Below are 12,999 nucleotides of genomic sequence, written 5' to 3'. Positions count from 1 at the left end.
ATATTTAAATATTTATTAATTCATTAAAAATAGTAAGTTCCTTACATATTAATATATATAAAACACACTTTTTAAATGAAAAAAAAAAACACCTTTTTTTAAAACCTTTTTTTTTTTTTTTTTTTAAGATTTTACCTATATATTTGACAGAGAGAGTACAAGTAGGCAGAGCAGTAGACAGGGGGAGAGGGAGAAGCAGGCTCCCAACTGAGCAGAGAGCCCAGTGTGGACGCTGGGATCATGACCTGAGTCAAAGGTAGATGCTTAACCAACTGAGCCACCCAGGTGCCCCGAAAAACTTTCTTTTTTTTTTTTTTTAAAGATTTTATTTTTTTTATATTTGTCAGAGAGAGAGGAGCAAGAGCGAGCACAGGCAGACAGAGTGGCAGGCAGAAGGAGAAGCAGGCTCCCTGCCAAGCAAGGAGCCCGATGTGGGACTCGATCCCAGGACGCTGGGATCATGACCTGAGCTGAAGGCAGCTGCTTAACCAACTGAGCCACCCAGGCATCCCCCCGAAAAACTTTCTTAAAAAAAAAAAAAAAAGATTTTTTTAAAAAAAGATTTTATTTATTTATTTGACAGAAAGAAATCACAAGTACACAGAGAGGCAGGCAGAGAAGAGAGGGAAGCAGGCTCCCCTCTGAGCAAAGAGCCCGATTTGGGGCTTGATCCCAGGACCCTGGGACCATGACCTGAGCCAAAGACAGAGGCTCCAACCCACTGAGTCACCCAAACGCCCCAAAACAAAAGATTTAGTGAGAAGGACAGACATGGTTTTACATTTTTGCGAATCTGTTTAATGTCTGGCTTAATAGAAGACAGCTGCATTCTCATCTGCATCAGCATTCAGTGTGTTGCAGTGTGTCATTTTAGTTGAAGTATTTGAAAAAGAAGTCCAGGCTCTGAGATACGTAGTTGGAAAATAGAGCAGTATTTTAATATCTTTGGGTAATTGGATATTCTTTGATACTATACCCAAACTCAACATGTAGTAGTTCCCTTAAAGGCCAGTTGCAGTGTAGAATCTGAAACTATATTAATGAACTTTTGTATTAGTGACTTTTGTACTTAGCAACAAAATAAAAAATTCATTTATTTTGTACGTTGAGTGGATCTTTTACCCATGTATGGTTTTGAATTATCATGAATTTGTCAGTTGGAAAATATTGGTCACTGAGTTATGCAGATCTTCCAAATGTTGGACACAGTTCATTATACAAGTAAAAAAATCACACCCATGAATATCGCTGTCATTCATCAGAAAGTCTTTTTTTTTTTTTTAAGATTTTATTTATTTATTTGAAAGAGAGAGAGAATAAGAAAGAGAGAGCATGAGAGGGTTGGGGTTAGGGAGAAGCAGACTTCCCACGAGCAGGGAGCCTGATGTGGGACTCGATCCCAGGATTCCAGGATCATGACCTGAGCTGAAGGGAGTGCTTAACCAACTAAGCCACCTTGGTGCCCTCATCAGAAAAGTCTTAAGTATTAAGAAGGTATCAAGCTCGCAGAAGATACACTTTTTCAGAATTTTGATTTTAGCTGAAAAGCTTGAATTTTATCACTGACAACAAATACTATCACTTATTTTCTTTGAAGGAACAGGCTCTATTCATTTTGTGAAGAACATTGCTAGATAACCAAAGTTTGCCTGTCAGTTGCCTGCTCAGAAAGTGATAGTATCTCATGAAAAAATTGGCTAGTTTAGCTTGCAGCTCAGTTGCTTTTCCTTGAGACAGTTACTTTTTTTATTGATATGCTGCAGAACTGGTTTATACTTCCATTTTGCCATTCTGATTATTAAAAAGACATGTACTCAAGAGTGGAAAGCTAATAAAATTATTTTTACTGCTTTATCAAGGACACTTACAAGTAAAATTTTTCTTTTTTTAAAGATTTTATTTGTTTATTTATTTGACAGAGAGAGAGCGCACACAAGCAGGGTGAGCAGTAGAGGGAGAGGGAGAAGCAGGCTCTCCACTGAGCAGGGAACCTGATGCAGGACTCCATCCCAGGATTCTGGGATTGTGACCTGAGCCAAAGGCAGATGCTTAATGACTGAGCCACCCAGGTGCCCCTAAAATTTTTCTTTTTTCTTTTATTATTTTATTTTTAAATATTTTATTTATTTATTTGACAGAGAGATCACAAATAGGCAGAGAGGCAGGTAGAGAGAGAGGAGGAAGCAGGCTCCTCACTGAGCAGAGAGCCCGACGCAGGCCTCGATCCCAGGATCCTAAGACCATGACCTGAGCCAAAGGCAGAAGCTTAACCCACTGAGCCACCAGGTGCCCTAAAATTTTTCCTTTTTAAACTGCAAGTGTGAGGTGGTGAAGAATATGATAGTTCTAGTACAGTTTGATACCCCTACCTTGATTTATGCTAAGGCAGTGGCAGTTATACCTACCATTTCACCATGGTGAAAAAGGCAGATAACCTCTTAGTGTTGTTATGAAAAATAAGATCTTGTTGTGAAACTGGTGGACCTCTTGGGCCTCCTGGGACCATACTTTGGAACTGCTCTTCTAGGTAGAGCATGCATTATATAGCCAGAGATACTGAGGTGAGGAAAAATAGCTGTCAGGTCAACTGCAAGCATTTTGTTATGGAACTCAGAATATATGGAGAGAAAGAAAATAGGTAGTCAGGGGCCGGATCATAAAGGAATGTAAGTATCCTGCTAAAGAGTGCTGAATTTATCCTAAAAGAAATAGAGAGTCTTTGAAGGATTTTAAGGAGGGGAGTGTGTGTATGGTAGGGGTGTGGGTGGATTATGCCCTCGTATTTTTTAAAGATCACTTTACCATAGTGTGTCTTGTAGTAAGGAGGCCAGTGGAAAATGATGAGGTTTTTAACTAAGGCACTGACTTGGTCGTGGAACCACAGAAGGCCAGGCTGTACAAACCAGGGGTTAGAATATTTCCTTCCTAAAGCAGAACTAAGCCTAGCAGCATCTTGGCTGGCTGGCTGGTCAGGTGCACAACCAGCTGCATCTGTCATCATGTCAGTTATAAGCTATCCCCTCAGATACTCTTGTATCTGAAGAATCAGTAACCTGACCTCTATTACTATAGATTAGTTTTAATCTGTTTTTGAATTTCATGTTGATAGAATTATATAGTATATAATCTTGTGTCTTTTTTGCTTTACATTGTCTTTGAATTTCATGAATGTAGTTGCATATAGCAGTGGTTCTTTATCATTGCTAGATAATACGCCATTTTCTGACTATATCATAAGTTTTCTATTGAGTCGTTTATAGTTTGGGACTGTTATGAATAATGTTGCTGTGAACACTTTGTGCATGTCTTTTCATAGACGTAAGCACTCTGGTTATATGCCCAGGAATGGAATTGCTAGTTCATGGGGTATAAGTACTACCGTTTTTCCAAAGTGGTTATACTAATTTATTGTATGAGAGTTCTGGTTGTGCTATGTCTTTGAGTATACTTGGTATTGTCAGTCCTTTTAATTGTAGCTGTTGGGGATGTAGTGATTTTTTTTGTGGCTTTAATTTGCATTTCCCTGATGACCACTGATGTGGAGTATCTTTATATGCATATTGGCCTTTTAAGGATCCTCTTTTGTGAAGTGCTTTCAACTCTTTTTTTTTTTTTTTTTAAGATTTTATTTATTTATTTGACAGACAAAGATCAGAAGTAGGCAGAGAGGCAGGCAGAGAGAGAGGAGGAAGCAGGTGCCCCGCCAAGCAGAGAGCCCGATGTGGGGCTCGATCCCCAGACCCTGGGACCACAACCTGAGCTGAAGGCAGAGGCTTTAACCCACTGAGCCACCCAGGTGCCCCTCAACTCTTTATTTTTTTTAAGGTTTTGTTTATTTTTATGAGAGAGAATATATAAGTGGGGGTGGGGTGGGGGGGAGCAGAGAGAGAGGGAGAAGCAGCAAGCTCCCCGCTGAGGAGGGAGCCCAGTATGAGGCTTGATCCTCGGATTCTGGGATCATGACCTGAGCCAAAGGCAGACACTCAACTGACTGAGCTACCCAGGGGCCCCAGTGCTTTCAGATCTTGTCCATTTAAAAAATTAAGTTGTCTTTTTCTTATTGATTTGTAGAAATTTTTTGTATATCTTATATATAAGTCCTTTGTGGGATGCATATATTTGCACATACCTTCTGCAGATGTTTATGTGTGGGATAGATGCTGGAACAAATTTATTAATGAGTGTTTTGCTGGGATTCTGTGATATACATCTTATCTATGAAGAGTGATTCTGTATATTATTATTTAGAGATTCTAGTTCCCTTACATGATAGCAATGCATATGGTGCTTTTGAGTGTGTCACTACTGATGTTTTGAATTAGTCTCAGCTAATTGGAGGTGTTTCTGTTACCTATTGCTGTCGACCACACCACTCTAAATCTTAGTGGCTTAAAACAACTATTTATTAGGGAACCTGGGTGGCTTAGTCGGTTAAGCATCTGCCTTGGGTTCAGGTTGTGATCTCAAGGTCCTGGGATTGAGCCCCACACAGGGCTCCCTGCTTAGTGGGGATTCTGCTTCCCCCTCTCCCCCTGCCTTCCTCTCCCCCTGCTTGTTCTCTCTCTCTCTCTCTGTCAAATAAATAAAATCTTTAAAAAAAACAACAAACAAAAACCCCAACTGTTTATTTGCTTATGATTAGGTGGGGAGGCAATTTGGGCAGGGCTCATCTGACTTGCCTCTATTGCACATGGAATTTGCTGGTCTTACTCATGTGTTTGTGGTCATTTGGTAGGTTGTTGAGGGGCTGGTTGTACCTGGATAGCCTCACTCCAGCATTATCCATCATTAGGTTGGAGCTGTCATCCAGGGTGCCTTGGCCTCTCCTGCTGTCTGTCTTGGCTACCTTGAAAGGTGACTAGGTCCCAAGAGAGTGAAAGTGGAAGTTGCAAGGTTTCTTAAGACTTGGGCTCAGAAATTAGTGTCATTCATGCCACATTCTGTCGGACAAAACAAGTCCCAAGGCCAGCTCAGATTTGAGGGTGAGGAAATGAACTCCACTTTTTGATGGCAATTGCTGCAAATAATTTGTGGGCGTGTTTGATCTACAGCATTGGGCCTCATTGTTTTTCCTTGTTCCTATCTTTCTCTTTTTCTCTCTCTTCCTCCCTTCTTTCCATCACTCCTTTTATTTTTTTATTTTTTAAGGATTTTATTTATTTATTTATTTGACAGATCACAAGTAGGCAGAGAGGCAGGCAGAGGGAGAGGGGGAAGCAGGCTCCCTGCCGAGCAGAGAGCCAGATGTGGGGCTCGATCCCAGGACCCTGAGATCATGACCTGAGCTGAAGGCAGAGGCTTTAACCCATTGAGCCACCCAGGTGCCCCCATCACTCCTTTTAAATGAAGTGTGGATATTTTATCATTGCCTGGTATTTCTTCTCGTAGTTTGTGTTAGAACAAAGCTTACTTAAAGGATGTCTTCTGTGATTACTTGGTGTGGCCAAGGACCAGACATTTTCAGGTCCTGACTGTGACTTTCCCAGTTATCATAATAATAACAACCATTTGTTAATGATGAAGAGATTAGTTTCTTCCCTAGTGATTTTGATTTTTTTTACATCCTTTTTAAAAAAATTGGTAAGACCTGAATGTTAACATTGGTCCTTTCATCAGCTCTATTCCATCTCTTCCATGCCTTGTTAGCCATCTAGAGTTACTAATATGAGCCTGAATTGACAACTGTTTTTCCAAGGTCTCAGTGAAGTCTGGAAGGGAAAGGCTCTGCAGCAGGACAAGGGGTCTGGACTGCAATTGTTGTGAGGAGACAGTGTTTTTATATGTGAAATAAACAAGAATCTTGGGAGAGGTGCAGATGTCAGTGACCTGTCAGCCCATCAGGATGAATCAGCTGAAGTCCTAGATGAGGTGACAGTGTCAGCGCAATGAGCCCCTTACCCTGAATTTATTGGGCCTCTCATTAAGGTAGCTGTCATAGCTCTTATTTTAGAAAAAAAGTCAGAGTCATTGTTCAAGATTCACCTGACTTTAAACATTTTTTTTTTTTAAAGATTTTATTTATTTATTTGCCAGAGAGAGAGAGGGAGAGAGAGCGAGCACAGGCAGACAGAATGGCAGGCAGAGGCAGAGGGAGAAGCAGGCTCCCCGCCGAGCAAGGAGCCCGATGTGGGACTCGATCCCAGGACGCCGGGATCATGACCCGAGCCGAAGGCAGCTGCTTAACCAACTGAGCCACCCAGGCGTCCCTAAACATTTTTTATTTTGGAGGGGGAAGGTCACTTTCAGTGTAGGAGTACTATTGGAAGTGACATGTGGCTGGTTTGCAGATTATAGCCATTTTGGTGTGCTCAAGTGTTATAGTTTTTAGGATCTTTAAAACTTGTCTCCAGGTAGCTGGAGGCTATTTTTTCTGCTTTTCCTAGTAAGTTTAATTAATTGTCTTGGGTCCCAGACAAGTAGATTTGTTAAGTATAGTTTCTGATTTATCTGTTTCCCAAACCTGTGATAATTTGATGGGAGTAGGAACTCTCGAGGTGGCATTTTATTGCAAAAGATGGATGTTGGCTGCTAAATGCAGCTGATTAGAAGGCAAGGCACAGTATCTGTTTTCCTGGTGACAGGGTCATTACTAAGGCTTTATAGAACACACCACCAGTCAGATGGCTGAACTGAATCTTCCTGCTCTTGTGAGGTTATCTCCAAGGCATTTGGAGTGCTTCACAGAACTCTTTATCAACTGTGTTCTCTCATAGGCATTTGCACCTTTTGTCAGTTTAACCTGGTTGTTCTGGGTTGTGAGGCACTCCTTAGTACAGTGCTGGTAACCAGATCTTTGTCACTTGCTGTTGCCTGAGAACCTTGGGTTTGGTTCTCACAGACCCAGAGATCATTGCTGCCAGATAAGGTTGCCGTCTTATTTTCTGTGCGTATTTTATCTTCAGAGAAAGAAGGGGAGCTGAGAATACAAGGCAGTTTGTTACAATGAACACAAGAACACAGGGTTATGATGGCTAGGCCATCCTATTGGCTGTACAAATAAGTTTATTTTTTAATTTTAACTTTTAAAACATTTTTATAGTTATTTGAATTAGAGATTGAGTGAGAGAGATCATGAGCAGAAGGGGAGGGCAGAGTGTGAAGCAGACTGCCTGCTGAGCCAGGAGCCCAGTGTGGGACTCGGTTTCCAGGACTCCTGGGATCATGACCCAAGCCAAAGGCAGACACTTAAATGACTGAGCCACCAGGTGTCCTGGCTGTACAAATAAGTTTAAAATTTTTAAAAAAAACTGAAGTTTACCTCAGAGGTAGTACTTAGCTTTGTAAATTAATCAGACAATTAGAAAATGTTACAGTGTTTATGTGTCAGGCACTATTTCACATTGGAGGTACAGATAAGAATAAGACACAAGATTTCTGTCCTTGAAGAACTTACATTTTCATTTGAGAAGATAGGCAGTTTTCAAATAAATAAATAATTACAGATTATGAGTGAGTATGTGAGTGGTATGAAGAAAATAGATGTGGTGATGTGACTGAGAGTAAGGGAGAGGGGTATAGTCAGATGGGATGGTCAGGAAGACTTTTTTATAGTGACGTGTGAACTTGAAGGGAGGTAGAACCAGCATTTCCTGATGGGAGAGGAGTATTCTGGACAGGAGGAACAACACATACTAAGGCCTTATTGGGAGTATGTGGTTTGTATTTTCAAGAATAGGTAGGGGCCAGATTTTGTAGGACTCCATAGACCTCTCCTAGGGTAATGGAGAACCATTAGTAGAAAGAAGCTGGTTGATGAAGAAAGCTAAATGATCTGATTAAAAGATGACTCATACTTCTCTGGGGAGAACAGATAGCAGAGTACCCAGAAAGGAAGTAGAGAGATTAGTTAAGAGACCATTGCATTTTATGAAAAACCTACAAACTATATGGGGGTTATGGAGGATGGACAGCAGAAAGGAATTGAACTTCTTTCAGAAAGTATTCCACTTTTAATTTTGGTAAAATTACAAATAGGGCAAGAAAACCATAACATCAATAAGCACTAATATGTGTTTTGAATTGTGTTGCTCTTGATTCTCTAACTCCAAAATGGAGAGAAAACTCTTGGTATGGCTGGGCTCTCAACATGAACTCGCTCTGCCCACATCTGGGCATACCTTGAGGGCCTATGGGGAAAAGCAACTAGTAATTTCTTTGCAGAGGGGAGAATAAGGCATTTCCTGGGGGGGGGGAAATTACCATGCAGACAGTGTTTTAGGACAAGGTTGGTGGTGAAAAAGTGGAAGGGTGATTATCCTGGTCATGCCTCCCAAACCTAACCAAACTACCACACATCTCTAATGCCAGAACCCTAAGGTACAGGGGCTATAAAGAAACCAGAAAGCTTTTTCATAGAAATCTAGTATGATATTGGAAAGGCAGACTTTAGTGATGTGATACTCATGGGTAGAGTTGTAAAACAAAATGAAGAGTTAGGGATACTCTTCACTTCAGCATAGGACCCAGTGTGGCTTAGGTATTTTGAGGGTTCCAAGAACACAGACGGGCTTGGCATATGAAGGGTTCTAGTGGTGGCATTCAGCACTCAGAGTTTCTATTGTGGATTAAGCAGCAGCCAGCTCTCAGAGTCCTATAATAGCAACAACAACAACAACAGTAATAATATTGTAGTCAGGGAGGGGAGATATTAAATTATGTGTTTGTAATACTCATTTCTACTCACAGAAGAAAATTCTGTCTCTGGCTTCTCTATATTCTTCTCATCCACTGAAAGAGATTACCTGTCTGCTAGCTCAGTTTCTAGAATTGTCTTCTATAAAAGGATAATGGGTAGGAGACAGCTGAAGAATTTCAAGGAGTAAGACTGGATGATTAACTTATATTAGAAAGTGGACCGAGAACTGCTTAGAAGAGGGTATCATTAGAGGAGACAGAGCCAGATGAGTAGAGTGTTGTATTGTGAATTGAAAATAGGAATAGGTAGGGGCGCTTGGGTAGCTCAGTTGGTAGAGCATGTGACTCTTTTTTTTTAGAGATTTTATATGCTTTAGAGAGTGTGAATGCTAGCTGGGGGAGGGATAGAGGGAGGAGAGGAGAGAATCTCAAGCAGACTACTCAGTGACCCTGGAGCCTGATGCAGGGCTTGATCCCAGGACCCCAAAACCATGACTTGAGTGGAAACCAAGAGTCGGTTGTTCAACAGACTGACACACCCAGGCTCCCCAGAGCATGTGACTCTTGATCTTGTGGTTATAAATTCAAGGCCTCACGTTGGGTGTAGAGTTTACTTAAAAAAATAATAAAAACAAAACAAAAAAAAAAAACCTGTGCATTAAAGCAATGGATATAAAAAAAAAAAAAAGAGGGAATGGATATAGAGGGTTCAGGGCAGGTATAGGGTTATGAGAAACATTGTGAGCAAAAGGAATTGGGAAAGAAGATATGAAGAAGTTGCTGTGGAGGGGCACCTGGGTGGCTTGGTCAGTGTAGTGTCTGTTTTCCGCTCAGGTCATGATCTCGGGATCCTGGGACCAAGCCCCAGTTTGGACTCCCTGGTCGGCGGGGAGTCTGTTTCTCCTTCTCCCCACCCCTGCTCACGTGCGTACTCTGTCTCCCTGTGTCTCTCAAATAAATAAAATCTTAAAAAACAAAAAAAGAAGCTGTTGTGGATTTTGGAATGGATATTTTTCTTTGGGAGTCTCACTACATTAAGATTGAAATTGCTTTTAACTTTTTTTTTTTTTTTTTTTTTTGGAGGTTAGACTTGTTTCTTATGTGATGCCATTCCAGCACTGGACTCATGGAGGCTGAACATTTATTCAGGTAATAATAGGTAACATTTATAGAGCACTTTCTATGTGCTAGACAACAAACTAAGTGCTATACCTATATTCTCTTAATTGTCATGCAACCTCATGAAGTTGGAACTGTTATTGTATCCGTTTAATAGATGAAGAAACTGAGACTGGAGTGTATCAAGACTGAGTTCACCTGAATTAGGAAATAAAAAAGACTACTGCTGTAGTCGAAGTGAGAGATGATGGTAGCTTGAATTAGATGATGTCATTCCTCACCTGTCATAAGTACATGAATATAAAGTGGTTTTGACTGAACTTCACCCTCATTTTCATAACTTTTCTCACTACTGAATACATCATACTTTTTGTTTGTCTTTGAAACAATGGACATACTTTTTGGTAAAGAAAAATCCAATTAGATTTTTCTTTAAAAATCCGATTAGATTTGTTAGAGTTTTAATTTTAAGGCTTTTCTAGCTTTTTAGAAAGATAATAAGTTTGAAATAGTTTAAATTTATTTGAGTGAATATCTATAAAAGGTGAATAGATATTTACCTTACAAAATAGATATTTACTTTATCTTACAAAAGGTTAATAGATACTAATGGGGGCATTCTTAAAAGATTGTTAGTATGGATAATGGGAATTTTTTGTGTTGTTTTTGTCACACTTGAAATACTGTTCACAGGTGTTTTAGCTTTAAGGAACCTTATTATAAGGGCTTCTTGTAGGAGCTTTCTTGGTATGTCTAAATGTTTATTTACAGATCATGCTAATGGTAGTACTTGCTGGAACTGAGAGGGTTTTTAGCAGTACATGAAAATCAGTCAAAAATGAAGATTTAGCATCTCTGATATTATAATGTTGGTTAATAGAAGTATTTGTAAATTTATAAAAATTCAAATTTATATGCTTGCTGTGAGTGGTTCTCCATGTATAGTTTTGCCAGGAGTTGTTTATACACTCATAAAAGTAAAGTAAAACTGTTTTACCACTCCCTTAAGAGCCATTGGGTGGTCAGCATGAATACATTGTCCTGTTAGCCTTTTCCCCATCTTTTTCACAATAGATCTTGAGCTGTAGTTGACATACAGTAAGCTGTACATGTTAAAAGTATACAGTTTGTTAAGTTTTGACATATGTGTTGTTCACCCATGAAACTGTTACCACAGTAAAGATAATGAAAATATCACCTCCACAAGTTTCATTATCCCCATTTTTAATACTTCCCCTCAATTTCTGTGGTCTCTCAGCAACCACTGATGAACTTTCTGTCACTATAGAACAGTTTGCACTGTCTAGAATTTTATATAAATGGAATTGTAAAGTATATACTCTCACATTTATTTTTTCTTTGGCTTTTTTTAAACTAAGCATAATTATTTTGAGATTCATCTATGTTGATGCATGTATCAGTAGTTCATTTTTATTGCTGAGTAGCAATCCTGTATAGCTATAACACAATTTGTTTATCCGTTTGTGTTTTGATGATGCACATTTGGGTTGTTTCCAGTTTTTGGCAGCTAAATGTTATGCTATAAACATTTGTGTATAAATCTTTGTATGGGCATATACTTTTTTCCTCCCTTAAGGAATTTCTTTTTTAAAAAATTGTGAAATTCATGTAACTTAAAATTAACAATTTTAGTTTATAGTTCAGTGGTATTTACTGTATTTATGATGTGCAACCACTAGCTCTCTCTAGTTTCAAAAGTTTTTCATCATCATGTGAACCATCTCATACTCATTAAATAATCACGCCCCATTCCCCGTCGCCCCCCCATCACCTGGTGACCACTAATCTGCTTTCTGTCTCTGGATTTGCCTCTTCTGGATATATCTTATAAAAAGGATCAGACAATATATGAACCATTTGTGTCTGGCTTCTTTCATTTAGCGTAATAGTTTTAATATACAAGTTGTAGCATGTATCAGTACTTTTATTCCGTTTTATGACCAAATAATATTCCATCGTGTAGGTATATCACGTTTAGCTAATCCATTCATCAGTTGGTAGACATTTGAGTTGTTTCCACTTTTTGTGTACTATGAATAATGCTGCTGTGAACGTTTATTTATTTATAAGTTTTGGTGTGGATATGTATTTTCTTCGGGGTATATATCTAGGAGTGTAATTACTGGATCCTATGGTAACTCTGTTCAGCTTTTTGAAGAACCATCACACTGCTTCCAAGCTGGCTACATAATTATGCATCCCCCTAGCAAGGTACGAGGGTCCCAGTTGGTCTGTCCTTACTAAACTTATTGTGTGTCTTTTGATTCTAGCCATCCTTGTGGGTGTCAAGTAATATGATTTTGATTTGCACTTCCCTGATGACTAATGATCTTGAATTGAGCTTCTTTTTCTGTACTTACTGGTCATTGGTATATTTTATTTAAAGAAATGTATATTTAAATTGTTTATAGTATTTTTGGATAACTTGTCTTTTTTTTTTAATTGAGTTGTAAGAGTTCTTTATTATGGATACAAATTCCTTAGTTGATACATGATTTGCCGATATTTTTTTCCTATTCTGAGTTGTCTTTTCACTCACTTGATGGTATTGTTTACAGACAAAAGTTCTAAATTTGATGAAGTCTGCTGATCTTTTTTTCTTTTGTTGCTTATGCTTTTAGTGTTATGTATAAGAAAGTTTTGCCTAACCAAAGGTCACAAAGATTTATTCCACTATTTCATATTGAGTTTTATAGCTTTAGCTCTTATATTTAGGTCTGTGATCTATTTTGAGTTAATTTTTATGTATAATATGAGATATGGTTCCAACTTTATTCATTTATGTTTAGCTCTCCACTTGTCATAGCACCTTTTGTTGAGAAGACGGTCCTTGGCCTGTTTGATTGTCTTGACCTCCTTTTTTGAAAATTAGTTGACCATAAATGTAAAGGTTTATTTCTGGGCTTTCAGTTCTATTCCACTGCAGTACTGTTCTGATTACTGTCACTTTGTGTGGTAGGTTGAAATTAGGAAATATGAGTCCTCCAATTTTGTTTTTCTTTTTCAAGATTATGTTGTTTGGTGGCCTGGGTAGCTCATTTGGTAGCGCATGGGACTCTTGATCTCATAGTTGTGATTTGAGCCCCATGTTGGGTGTAGAGATTACTTTAAAAAAAAAAAAAAAAAAAGAAGGCTCCTGGGTGGCTCAGTCATTAAGTGTCCACCTTTGGCTCAGGTCGTGATTCCAGGGTCCGAGAATCGAGTCCTGTATCAGGCTCCCTTCTC

At 39.1% G+C, this 12,999-nt stretch overlaps 1 protein-coding gene across 2 annotated transcripts in view; it reads left to right on the top strand.

Moving 5' to 3' along the window:
- R3HDM2 (R3H domain containing 2) overlaps window positions 1-12,999 on the top strand; it is a 158,518-nt gene that overhangs the window by 33,291 nt on the left and 112,228 nt on the right. The window contains exon 1 of one of the 2 annotated variants that reach the window (XM_032874545.1): window positions 9,718-9,783. The exons of the other annotated variant lie outside the window; for it this stretch is intronic. The gene's annotated coding sequence lies outside the window, so the exon portion shown is untranslated. Of the gene's footprint in view, window positions 1-9,717; window positions 9,784-12,999 lie in introns of those variants that run through there. 2 annotated transcript variants of the gene reach the window in all.

The sequence above is a fragment of the Lontra canadensis genome, unplaced genomic scaffold, assembly GCF_010015895.1.
Source record: "Lontra canadensis isolate GAN:19392208 unplaced genomic scaffold, GSC_riverotter_1.0 scaffold53, whole genome shotgun sequence".
Lineage (NCBI taxonomy): Eukaryota > Metazoa > Chordata > Mammalia > Carnivora > Mustelidae > Lontra > Lontra canadensis.
The sequence above is the reverse complement of the archived record's forward strand: the minus strand, read 5'-3'. Positions and strand labels throughout refer to the sequence as shown.